We start from the raw sequence: 12,288 nt of genomic DNA on the forward strand, positions 1-12,288 counted from the left end.
AATAACATAAAATATATAATTTAATTTAATCATAAATCGTAATAATTAAATTTTTAATTTTGTACTCATTTAAAATATAGTTTATATGAATTGATCAATAGTGAGTTAAATTTATATAAAATTTTAAAATTTTATGTATGTAAACAAGTATATTGAAGAGTAAAATGGTAAAAATTATGGCCCAAACTTAAAAGGGTCCAATAATTTGAAAAGTACAAAAAAAATAAAAATAAATTAGGAAAGTAAAAATATTAGTATTTTTTAAAACTAAATCGGGCTATAGCCCATTTTATTAAAAGAAAAAAGTTCAATACAAATTAAAATAAATGGGTCAGGCCTAAAAGTGACCTGACCTGGATCCAACGAACATATGCAACAAAAAATATCTGATAACCATGGTTTAGAATTTATTTTGGAAAGTGAAGCAGCCATAGATCGTCTTCTCCGCCAAGATTGCTAATGAGTTCACATCGATTTGCTTTAGTTTCTCTCTCACCCTATGCGGATCATCAGCTATCCTCCTCTCCCTTTGTTAAGCTAAGTTTCTAAACTTGTAATTACCTTCTTCCCTTTTCTAGTTTAATGAGTTGAGTTTCTTAAGAAACTAATACCATCATTTGTACTAAAAATTGAGTCCAGTAACTAAAGTTTGACAACATTGATTTCGTAAAAGGTGTGTCTAATCCACTCTTTGGTATTTTGCATATCTGCCATGGCTAATGTTTGAGCATTCTCTCCTTCCTCACATATTCCTCTCTCTCTATTATGATACTACATATTATTTTAGCAAAAAATTGATGAATAAGGTGAAATCATGAAGCTTAAAATTGAACATTTACTTGAAGAGTATGTTCCTACTGCATCAATTGAACAACGATATGTCAAGTTTTGCGTCTAATTTCATCTTCTTTCCCTGTTTCCTTTATTTTTTTAGTCTTTAAATCGTTTGAATGTTTGATTTTTTCAATTACATTTTGTTTGTTTTGATTCTCTTAAAACCACTGTTGCATTATATGTTCCTACTTTTGATTTTTGTTCCTCTTTTTGCTTTGCATGTTCGAAGATTTCATTTTTTTAAAGCCATTCTGATTTAATTTCTTGTCTGAGGTGTGATTTTTTTGAGTTTTACATATAATATGTGTCCGGTATGCTTAATGTTGACAATTTTGAATATCCTGATGTTTGCATATCAACTGAGATAGTTGAATTTGAGGTATGGAATAAAAATAAAAGCAGGTAAATAGAAATATTGTGATTTGGTTTGTCATTTTTGAGTTACTATTGTTATTATTTTCGAAAAATTGAGGAAGATCGTCAAATCTAACAACATTTTGATCAAACAGTATGTTTGTATACTAAATTTAGAATCTAATTAGTAGTACTTGAATTCGTTGTTTAAAATTTAGAACTCATAAATTTAAAATCTCGATTCCATCCCAAACTCTGAACCCATATAAATTGGCATAACTAGTACCAATGGAAGTCTGTTGTTCATAGCTCTTCACTACTTTAGTGTTTGATGTTTCATTTGTAATATAGTGTGTGTTGTGTATAGTTAGATGGATACAGATAGGACAATGTTCAATTAGACAGATGCCAAACAAATTTTGTTCTTGAATAACAATAGATATTTGGAATTTTTTTGAGGTATGTATTCAGTGGATATGAATTAGACCATGTGGGTGGAGCCCTCAATTATTGTTGTTGATAGATATGGAGATTGGCGTTGTTACCTTGAATTGACTTTAATTATTATTTATGAAAGTAGTTAAGACGATGTTATATAATATTTTATCCTGTTAGGTTTAAGGGAAATGTTATATGATGTTAGAGGACCCTTTTCTAGTATCAATGTTTATTAGCCAGGAGAAAGTTTTATTTGTTTTCTCATTTCATGTTAGCTCTTTTTATGGGTTGTCTCTGTAGTGTTATTGCTCTTTAAAAGATTTCTTATTTGTATAGTCTTACATGATGATAAGAAAAACAATAAAAAGTCACAAGCTAGGAGACATCAACCAAACATACATCTTTCACTTATTTGTATAGCATGACACGTTGATAATAAAAACAATAAAAAATCATAAGCTGGGAAACGTTTGCCGAACATACAACTTTTTGCTTATTTTTATAGCATGAAATGTTGATAAGAAAAACAATAAAAAGTTACAAGCTAGGAGACATCTGCCAAACATGCAGCTTTCAATGTTGATAAGTTTCTCTATTATTTAATCTCTCGAACTTTGCAAGTGCATCCTCTGTGGGGCTTATAACATCTTTGTGGGGATCAAATTTAGGATTGGTTTGTCATATGATGGAATAAGTTGATATTTTTGATATCAGATGTCGATTTATGCAGTCAGTAGCATTTTCTACTATTTTTTATTCATACTGTGTTTTGTACTTAATGATAGCTAATTCAATTGATTGTCATTCACTATGTAGGAACGAAAAACTATGATTCCATCAAAAGTCCTGGATTTTATAAGCACTTTGCGATCAACATTTTTGTTTTTGGAGGTATGTGACTTGTGATGCTGTTTCTTTTAATATATGAAAAATCACAAAGTCTTAAAGCTCAAGAAGAAGTTCTTTTTCTTTTTTGGGTTCATGACATCATACTGTATCTCATTTCTCCTTCCAAACATATTACTTTAACAATCATAAAATGGGCCAGTTGTATATATCTTCTTCTTTTCGTTTCTCTTTTTGTTTAAATATTCTTTTACTCAGGCTCTTTATATCCCTACAATTGCTGCCATTGAGGGTATAACATTGGGTGGGGGACTTGAAATGGCAATGTTTTGTGATATCTGGATATGTGGTACGTTCTTCTGCACTTCTGAGTTTATACCATAATTTGTCTTTCTTTCTCTCTAGTTTGATTTTTTTCTCTCTAGTTTGATGATGCATTACTTAGGTGAAGATGCAGTGTTGGGTTTACCTGAAATAGGACTTGCTATAATACTAGGGTATGCCTCAATTACACATTATATGTTTACTTATACAAAATCTATAAATTTGGTGAAGGATGTGTTATGTTTTAGTTTTATCAGATCAGCTGGATATTTCCACTAACAGCCTCTTACAGAAATACAGGGTAAGGTTTCATATAAATAAAACCTTGAGGTTTGTCCCTTCCCTGGATCCCGCTTCCTTTTAGCTGATATTCCATTATCTTGAAGTCACTTCAGCACTTTTACCATTCATAAGTTTGAAACTTTGGAAGTTTCTTTAAATATTCTGTATACTAAGATGTTTTATTAAAGCTAGCTTCTTATTCAATACCTATATTTTATAGAGCAGGAGGTACAAAACTGCTTCCTAGATTGGTTGGGAAATAAATTGCAAAAGATTTAATATTTACTGGCCGAAAGATAAGTGGGAAAGATGTTGGATCAATAGGTATAAGCATGACTTGTCAGAGCTCACTTGTCAAGTGGACGGGGCTCCTTGTTTTTCCCAAGCCCCTTCTCCTTCTCCTCCGTGTCTCTCTTTGTCTCTCTCTCGTGGTACCCCCTCAACAATTCCATTTGGTCATGCAAGGAGTGTCAATTACTTCGTTCCTGCTGGTGAGGCTCGTCTAAAGGCGCTTGAACTTTCTAGGGATATTAATCAGAAGGTTAGACTTTAGTCATTGATAAATTATGTTTGATGTATTTATGCACTGTGGCACCCATTATGATTCACGAACTAAGGACAAAAAAAGAAACATAAAAGGACAATGCCACTTCCTATATATATAAAAGATATCCATACTATACTGTACATAGATAATTTCTAGTAATTCAAAGATTCATTAGAAGTAATTTTGACACGAGTACTTTTTTGTGCCCTTTTGACCTTTTATAAGGTATCACCCTTCAAGGCCATAAAGAATATTTGTGCTGCTCTTTCTTTTCTTTTGTGCACTTTTGAATGATAGTAAGGCTCTTCTTTGGAATTTCATCCTCTTCCTTGGACCTTAAGTTAATGACATTTACTAATCCTTTGCTTGTTTGTTTTCCTCTTTCTGCACCTTCCGACATATTTTTTCTTCCTTTGACTTTTTTCTTTTTCTGATCTTATTTCATACACTTACACACAAACTGAAAAATTATTTGTGGTAGATATTCATTGTGATTGCATTGTTAGTTCCCTTGACAAATGACAATTGAATACTTGAATCGTGATTCGAACTTTTATTCATGTTGCTGCAGATCAGCTGCCTTCACCTGAGATAGATGCATTCTCAAAATAGGTTAGCTTTTCTTTTCTGTCATGCAACAGTAGTTAAATATTTCCGTTAGTTTTGCTTTGTAGTTTAATCTTTGAAGTTACTATGCTTACACATCCACATTTTTTGCTTTTTTGGAAGTTATCCAAAATTATGGAGGAAAAAATATATTAAAGATTTAATAGGAGAATGTTTTCATGCACAAAATCGGGATGTGAAAGAGTTCAAGCACTAAATGATTTGGAATTACGAAGTACTTGATTATCCTTCTTTGATCTTTTCTTGTATTACTTAAAAAGACGTGTCTCGTCAAGTTGAACAAAAACTGGTAGGTAATTCATATAAATTTTGCAAAAAATTTATTTGTTTGATGTTTTTGATTACCTGATACAAAAGCTAGCATCAAACAATGCAAAGATACCCACCGTGCAGATGCGCAGACTTGTTAACCAGTCACATTTTGCTAGGTAGAATTGCTTCCAGAGTCACCATTCCAATCACAATGCATTCCTTTCTAAGCTGTGTCGGTTAAATTCTTTTTATCTACACCTATCCAAGTGTCCTGTACAAATGAAAAGAATTGCTTTTAAGTGTAGGACTTTTTCATCTCCCTTCTATATTTTCACTTCGTCGGGTTTCCATGTCAAAGTTGAATTGAGTTGAAGAATTTGCAGTTGGAGGTGTGTGTCTAAAATCTTCTTCTTTGGCTTTTTGCCTCATCCACTATGTTCTTCCATTTTGGCCATTTACATTTTTTTTATCTTTTTATCGTCTAAGCTGTGTTAAAATGGCTATATCCAATTAGAAAATTTAAAAGTTCGATGTGCTATAGTGGAAAGAGTATATGGATCTAATCAATGCCTCATTTCATTTACCGTTCTTTTGATAGAGCATGTTGAGAAAATGATAAAATGTGTTGGATAAAAGTTGACTGTGAAGGACCAAATCTCGATCTTTAAAATCTTAAGCCTGTTTGGTTAAAAGAAGTAATTTTATGAACCTTTAAAATCGAACCTTCTATTTCAAGAATATAAATAAGATGGACTTATTCTTTTCCCCTGATTATATCTTTCTGTCCAAAATACACACATCAAGAACTTAAAGTACATATATCAGAATAAAACAAATTAGTCCATGTAAATGTCTGTGAAAGTAAATGAAATGCAATGACTTGGACAATAGTTGAATCTAAAGTAATTGCGTATCTTCAGAACCTGCAAACACGAACATTTAAAGTTAGTCTCATATTACATACTTGAAAGACTAATTTATTTTTTATATCAGGTAATCATATGTGTTGTATCTCACCTAATATCTATTTGTAGATGATGTTTTTGCTGTATGTTCCTTTTTGTCGCTTTGGTTGCTGTGTCATAACCAAAATTTTAGTCGTTGACATTGATATTTCCCTTGAGAGTGCAATGTACAGTTGTCCATGTGACAAAACATGTTGCGGCAAGTACAGTCCAACAGTTGGTATTATTTGCCTTTTGCTTTGTTTATCGTCATCGAAAAGCACAGTCGCATGGGAAGTTGTTTTTCAATAAATTTGAATGGGTAACCTTCATTTTTGGGAGGTGATAGCTAGATTCGTGCGATAAACACATGCTTGAAAGCATTTTGGCCCATCATTATTTCTACATGTATGACATTTTTGTCAAACCCTCTGTATATCATTCTCGTTCCATTGCACAAACCATTGGAAGCATCTAAATTTCTCAATAACATGATAGGCACATTTTTTTCAGCACCAATCTGCATATACGTAAAAGATACTTTAATAAAAAATTTCACTTAAGAAAGATATCCAATGATGATTGAAGGTTTATAATCATAAGTTGAAATCAAATACATAGTAACATGTTTCTGGAGTAAATAAGGAGCCATAAACTAACAAAATTTTTTCAAAAGATTATACTTGTGTGAATCTCCAAATGCTGCAAAAATAAAATAGAAAAAATCGATTAGATTTGACCGAAAAGATTAGTTTTTTTCTGCAGGTATAAGCATTGCTGATCATGAGCAGTAGCATTTTACCTAATGGGGTGGCTAAACAAAATTTTCAAAGGTTCTAATCATAAAGTTTTGGAATGCCAATATGACTGGATATGTGAAGGACATACAGAGAGAGATGATCTATCTACCACAGGGGTAAGTGTGACATTAAAATAATGGGAAATGAGCTCATCATCCGGATAAACTGGCATCCTTTACTATGTATTTACTAAGGAAATTCCTAAAACAGCGGACATGCCTTTAAATTGTTTACTTTATTTGTAATATTGATGAGAATATTCAAAAATTTGGATTACTAAAACTTGGCATGTGTAAGGACTTTTAATTATCATATTTGTATGTTTGGTGATCTATCTATTAATACAGGAAGGTCGTGTCGATATCAAGTAGATGCTATTCTTCTTGTGCTGTTCATGGCAAAGGGCATTAGTGTTTGCTTTGTTATATAACTGAGAAACTACTGTTAATGGATTGTGATCATGGAATGACACCTTAATCTGGTTCAAGCTTTGCAAAACAAATCGGTGGCCAGGTAAAAGAATGTCACTATACTTTTTCCAACAATATTTCACTACCTTCTTAATTCAATTTTGAAGTGTAGCATCTTAATTTGTATATAAATGTGTTGTTTCTGTTTCTATTTATTTATCGTGTTGTTATGTTGTTTTTGTTATATTTCTTTGAGTCGAGAGTTGGTGATCCTTTTATACAGTTAGAAAAATAGTGATTGATAGAGAGATAAAGTTTGTAAGAATTTGCTTAAAAAAAATAGAGAGTAAGGGGATAAAGGGGATAGTAGTTTGGATATCAATTTTCAAGCTATCTGGTAAGTATAGTTTCTTGAAAGTTGGAAATATTATATTGGATGTACCAGGTACTTTACCAGTGCTGGTGTACTGGAATATTGTATTATGTTGGGCCCCCTTCAGGGGAGCAATGTAAAAATCACAAATTTGGATAATCTCTTGTCCCTTAAGGTATTAGTAGTGAGATAATCAGCTGCTTAAGTTTTGAATTGAAAATGTTGTTTGAAATATAGATTTGCTAGTAATAATGCCTGCCACATATTCTACCATCCAGTGTATCAATTCTCGGCAAGTGATGCAAAGAGAATGAGACATTTAAGTGAAGCAGACTATGATTATGAAGATGATCCAGATCTAATGTAGGTTGATAAATTTGGAATGATGACATTGATCATTTTTGAAATGTACAAATATATTTAGTGACCTAGAATTGTATTTGTTTAGTATTGAGTGGTCACTATGCTGTAGATATTTTCTAAACTTACACGAGTTACTGATTTGCTGCAGTTAAGATCTGGCAAGAATCCAAAGGAAAGACTTAAGTTGCATGGGTCTCGAAGACAGTATTGGAACCAGTATTTTGTTCGTCATGCATAAAAGTGTAGCTTAACTTCATAACTAACAGTAAGATTTACTGTATCCCTCTCTTTGTAATTGATTCTATGACCCTTACATACACATTTGATTCTCAAACATAATCTCATATTAGTAAATATGTAAGAACATACCTGTGGGGAGGCAGACCGTTTAGTGTTAGAGTATTTATGTAATCTTCTTGAGAGTAGTTATTTATATCATCCTCTGCAGAGTTGAAACTATCGTTCTGGTTTCACCAGGAAATCTGGAAATTAACATTTCATTTAGTTGGTTGACGTACTCATTTCTGCTAGCCAAGATAGCCCGTTCAGTCATGTATTTTGCAGAACTTGCATTTTCAGTCAATGATGGAAATATTTGCTCTATTAAGGCATCTGAACCAGTGCTATCACTCTTAGTTTCAATAACAAATTGTCTTGGAGTAATACTAAATCATCTCTTATTGTAGGCTTCTCGCCGTTACCTATGCGTAGTAAGAATTCACTGAATGATGCATCTGTTCTGGCCCTCATATTTCTTGTTAGTTTAATCTTTTCCATTCAATGCCACAAGTACGACTTTACCAAACTTGCATTTACCATTTCAGCGCTTGTAAATTTTGGACTTACTGGCAGTACCTGACGAAAATCACCTCTGAAAACCATTACTTTTCCACCAAAGGGTTCGTTAATGTCCAGTATATCTCTGAAGCTCCTATCAACCGTTTCAATTGTCCAACGACTGGCCATAGGCGCTTGGTCCCAGATAATCAACTTGGATTTTTTATTCAATTTAGCTCCACCACTTTGCTTTGACATACGTGTTACTGTTGTATCATTTGTCTGAAGCATTATCTCAAATCTAGAATAATCCATAACACCTCCCGATAAAAGAGCTGCTGCTACACCACTTGTTTTCGTTGCTAATGCTATCATGCTCCTCGATCTGATATTTGCAAGTAATGTTTGATATAGGAATGTTTTTTGGGTACCTCCGGGTCTATCGACAAAGAATAATCCCGATTGGCCAGATTCTAACCTTTCCAATATAATCTTGAATGCTTGCTCTTGTTCAGGATTTAGCTTTGTTTGTGATTCCAAATCTTCTGAAGGCACTACTATAGACTCCTCTTCTAGTATTTCTTTGCATTTTGATATAATTCCATCATCTACTCTTTGTTCAAGTTCAGGTATGTCATAATTTTCAATTCTCTTTCCCATGCTCTCTAAGAAATGGTTTATGCTTTTCAGTGTGCATTGAAGTTGAGCCGTAGGAGAATTTTCGTGTATTCTCTTAAAATCTTCTGACATGTCATCATAATATGTATCCCAGAGCTTTCTAACATTTATCGAATTACAATGAACCAATATTGTTGTAAATAAATTTCTAAGAGCCGATGGCATTTTGAAGACGACCGCTTCACGTAAGCATTCAGAAATGCTATTATCCGACTCGAGTCAACCTCTTTCTTTTGTAGCTTCTTTGAATGTGTCACACAACCTTTCATTAACAGTTAGCAAGTATTGAAACAAAGTTGGTCCTCGTACGTGATTCAATAATAATCTCTAATAATACCTTTCGCGTTCTGCTGGATTAGCTATAAATTAAAGAAGAAAGAACAAATAAATGATATTTGACTATTTACAAATATTAAGAGTGGTCATGTTGAATTTCTTACCAATAGCAATTCGACCAATTACTGATCTTGTTTTTCTTTGCATCCAAAGCTTACCTTGAGCATTCCAAACATAATACTCTGAAAATTCCTTGTATATGTATTTACGGGCTTCATTGTCTATTGAACATTTGTGAAAATAATCGGCAAGCATGGTTTTTGAGGCATATTCCTAGGTAACAACGTTTTTCAAATTTTGGTTGCTCCAATAGCACACTACAATGTGAACAGACAATATTAAAAAGGTTAACAGAATATTTCGTACAAAATAACTTTATGTATTTCTTTTCATGATAAATTCATAGCTTAAAATAGATTATTACAATTTGAATTTTATGACTTTTTTATCTAAAGGGTAAAGATGTAGAATTCATATAGCTTAAGGAAGCCTAATTGTTTACCTGTTTATTTATTTGGAAGATGTAGTTGAAGGTTAATGACCGGAGGCTGCATTTCACTAAGATCAAATTTATAAATTCTCCATAGCGCTTCTGGTGCAGCAAGCCAACGTGCATCTTGAAAACTCTTAATTTCATTAACGACTTTTTTCTCAATCATCTGATTCGATATAAACAACGCACCTATTATGTCCTTTGTATATATAATTGTAAAGATACTTTATTTCTTTTACCCCTGCACAAGACTCAACATTGATTGACAATTATATCTACTTAGTAAATAAGAATTATAAGGAATAACCCATTTATTATTCATTGTCATGCCTCAAACTTTTTCTTTTTTTCCATCATTTCGCCTCTTGTAAATAGGATAACTATCCTTTCCTTGTATTTATTTATTAGTAAATGGTTAAGGATAATGACTCTTACACTGACCATCCATCATGCATGAATTTTTTGGATATTGTTTTCCACATGGGCCATGCATCATATGTTTGATAACCAAGTCATGCAAAATTGAAAATTCTCCTTTGTCGGGAAGTTCAGTGGAAATAAACTTGTCATAATCATCTGGTGATGTCAACTTGTATCCTTGTTCTAGTATTAATAAAAAGGTGAATGTGTGGTAGGCCTCTTTTTTGGAATTCAATGACATAAACATATGCTGCAACAGGCCCAAATATTTTTTTCTTGAAGATTTGATCTTTTAATTCTTGTAACTTTGATCTGAAAACTTTAGTCGCCAAGTCAGGTTTGTCTTGAGCAAGTTTTCCTTCTATCAAATTTTCGTGAATCTCTGGCCAATCTGTATTAAATGTCATTGTGATAAATAAATCTGGTGTAACACCCCGCATTTTGGGCTAGAACGAAAATCATTTTTTCTACGTGTAGATGTTCCAAAAGCCATAAATCCTATGTAAATTTGATATATTAATGTATTATGTAGTATGGGAACCTATTTGAGCATGAATTGAGATCATAGAGATCCCCTAACTCAAAGTCAAGTTGAAAGCTTTCCTATCGTTCGAGTTTCAGTGAGCGTTGATACTTTAGTCGACTTCAATTGACCATAACTCCTTTTATATGATGAAATGGGTTTATACTATATATCAAATTAAATCTCTTCAAATTATCTTTCTAACGATATCAATTTCACCTAAATCTGATATCGGAGCAAAGAGTTATGCCCATTTTACTCTAGCATATCAGGCTGGAAAACTGAGTGACGACATTTGGTGATAAGTCGTCACAAGTGTGACGACTTGTCACCAATGTCGTCAGCGTTAGGCAGATTTCCACCCCCAGTGATGGCATTTGTGACAAATAATCACAAGTGTGATGACTTATCACCAATGTCGTCAACCTTAAGACGAAAATCATAAAATCCACCCTTTTGGGACGACATTTCGTGATGACTTGTCACGAATGTCGTCAGCTATTTTTTTCAGCAATTTAATGATGTTTTTGCAAGGGTTTTTTGGTCTTTTTCCTGTACTTACCACAAAAACCTCAGAGAACGTATTATCTTCTATTCTCTTTAGTTAAACATCTCAAAATTCTCTGCACACCTTCAACCACAAGGTTAGGGTTTCAGCATAAAAACCCAATTATCTAGAGATTCAACCGTGAGAATTCGATAATTTTTGCATATTTGAATTCCCCATTAAGAGGGCTATGAGGGACACCTAATAGCTCATGAATAACCTTCTAAATTTTTTGAAGTCATCCAAAAGCTCCAAGTTTAAGGTATGTGGGTTTTGAACAAAAACACCCTTTCGTTCTTGTGCCCAAAAGTTTTAGTTTTTCTTAAAGAATTTTTTATTTCCAAGATGAATTCATATTATTTTGCTATATTTCAAGTTTATGAGATTATGAAATTGTTCAAGTCTTGAATTGCATGATTATCTTGTTTAATTATGATATAAATTGAGAGTTCATGATATAAATTGCTCATTCCTATATCGATTTCATATTTTCAAGTATTCCCAAGACTTGTTTTTATGAGTTGAGATTTATTGTTGAATTATGAGTTTTGAGAATGAGTTGTTGATGACTTTTAAAGAATTGCAAGAAGTATGTTCATATTTTCATTATTATGAGATCTTTAAAGCTTTGATGATAAGTCTATCAAGATTTCAAGAAAGAAGTGAGTTTTGATCCTAAGTTAAGAACGTAATCCACATATTTGATTTTTGAGATAAAGGGGATGCATTTTGGCTCCCATCACATATTAATGAAATGTTTTAAGGTAGATTTTCTAAAGTTCTGAGCTAAGTAAGGGACTAGTATTTAGCACCGAGTTGGGCTTGATTTTGAGGTTTCATTCCCCAGAACTATGTGGCCCCATAGGTTCTTGATATACACCAAGTGGGTTAAGATAGTGATCACTAAAGTTTAGGTTTTATCCGATGACAAGGATAGAACAACTCTCCCCAACTTGGGTAAGACTTTGGATTCCATGTTTCTCACATGGTTTATGTTGGTTAGAAGAAACTCCCAAAGTAGTCCCCCACTCTATATAAGATACAAGTATATTTATTTTAAAAGCTATGAGTCTAAGATTTCTAAGGCTCTCAAGTGTCAAAATCTTTAAGTTTCCAAACA

At 32.8% G+C, this 12,288-nt stretch overlaps 1 long non-coding RNA gene across 15 annotated transcripts; it reads left to right on the forward strand.

Annotated features, from left to right (window-relative positions):
• Positions 1 to 300: 300 nt before the first annotated feature.
• Positions 301 to 9,181, forward strand: LOC107843498. 15 transcript variants are annotated; one of them, XR_007051617.1, is made up of 10 exons: positions 301 to 2,517; positions 2,731 to 2,821; positions 2,898 to 2,969; positions 3,045 to 3,097; positions 3,299 to 3,619; positions 4,197 to 4,237; positions 6,214 to 6,364; positions 6,596 to 6,761; positions 7,543 to 7,659; positions 8,219 to 8,822. It is a non-coding gene; the product is annotated as an uncharacterized LOC107843498 (long non-coding RNA). The 15 variants fall into 15 exon arrangements; XR_007051612.1 differs by lacking the exon at positions 8,219 to 8,822 and having other exon boundaries at positions 7,543 to 7,853; XR_007051614.1 differs by lacking the exon at positions 8,219 to 8,822 and having other exon boundaries at positions 3,304 to 3,619; positions 7,543 to 7,853.
• The last annotated feature ends 3,107 nt before the right edge of the window (positions 9,182 to 12,288 follow it).

This window comes from Capsicum annuum, unplaced genomic scaffold (assembly GCF_002878395.1).
Source record: "Capsicum annuum cultivar UCD-10X-F1 unplaced genomic scaffold, UCD10Xv1.1 ctg80886, whole genome shotgun sequence".
Classification (NCBI taxonomy): domain Eukaryota; kingdom Viridiplantae; phylum Streptophyta; class Magnoliopsida; order Solanales; family Solanaceae; genus Capsicum; species Capsicum annuum.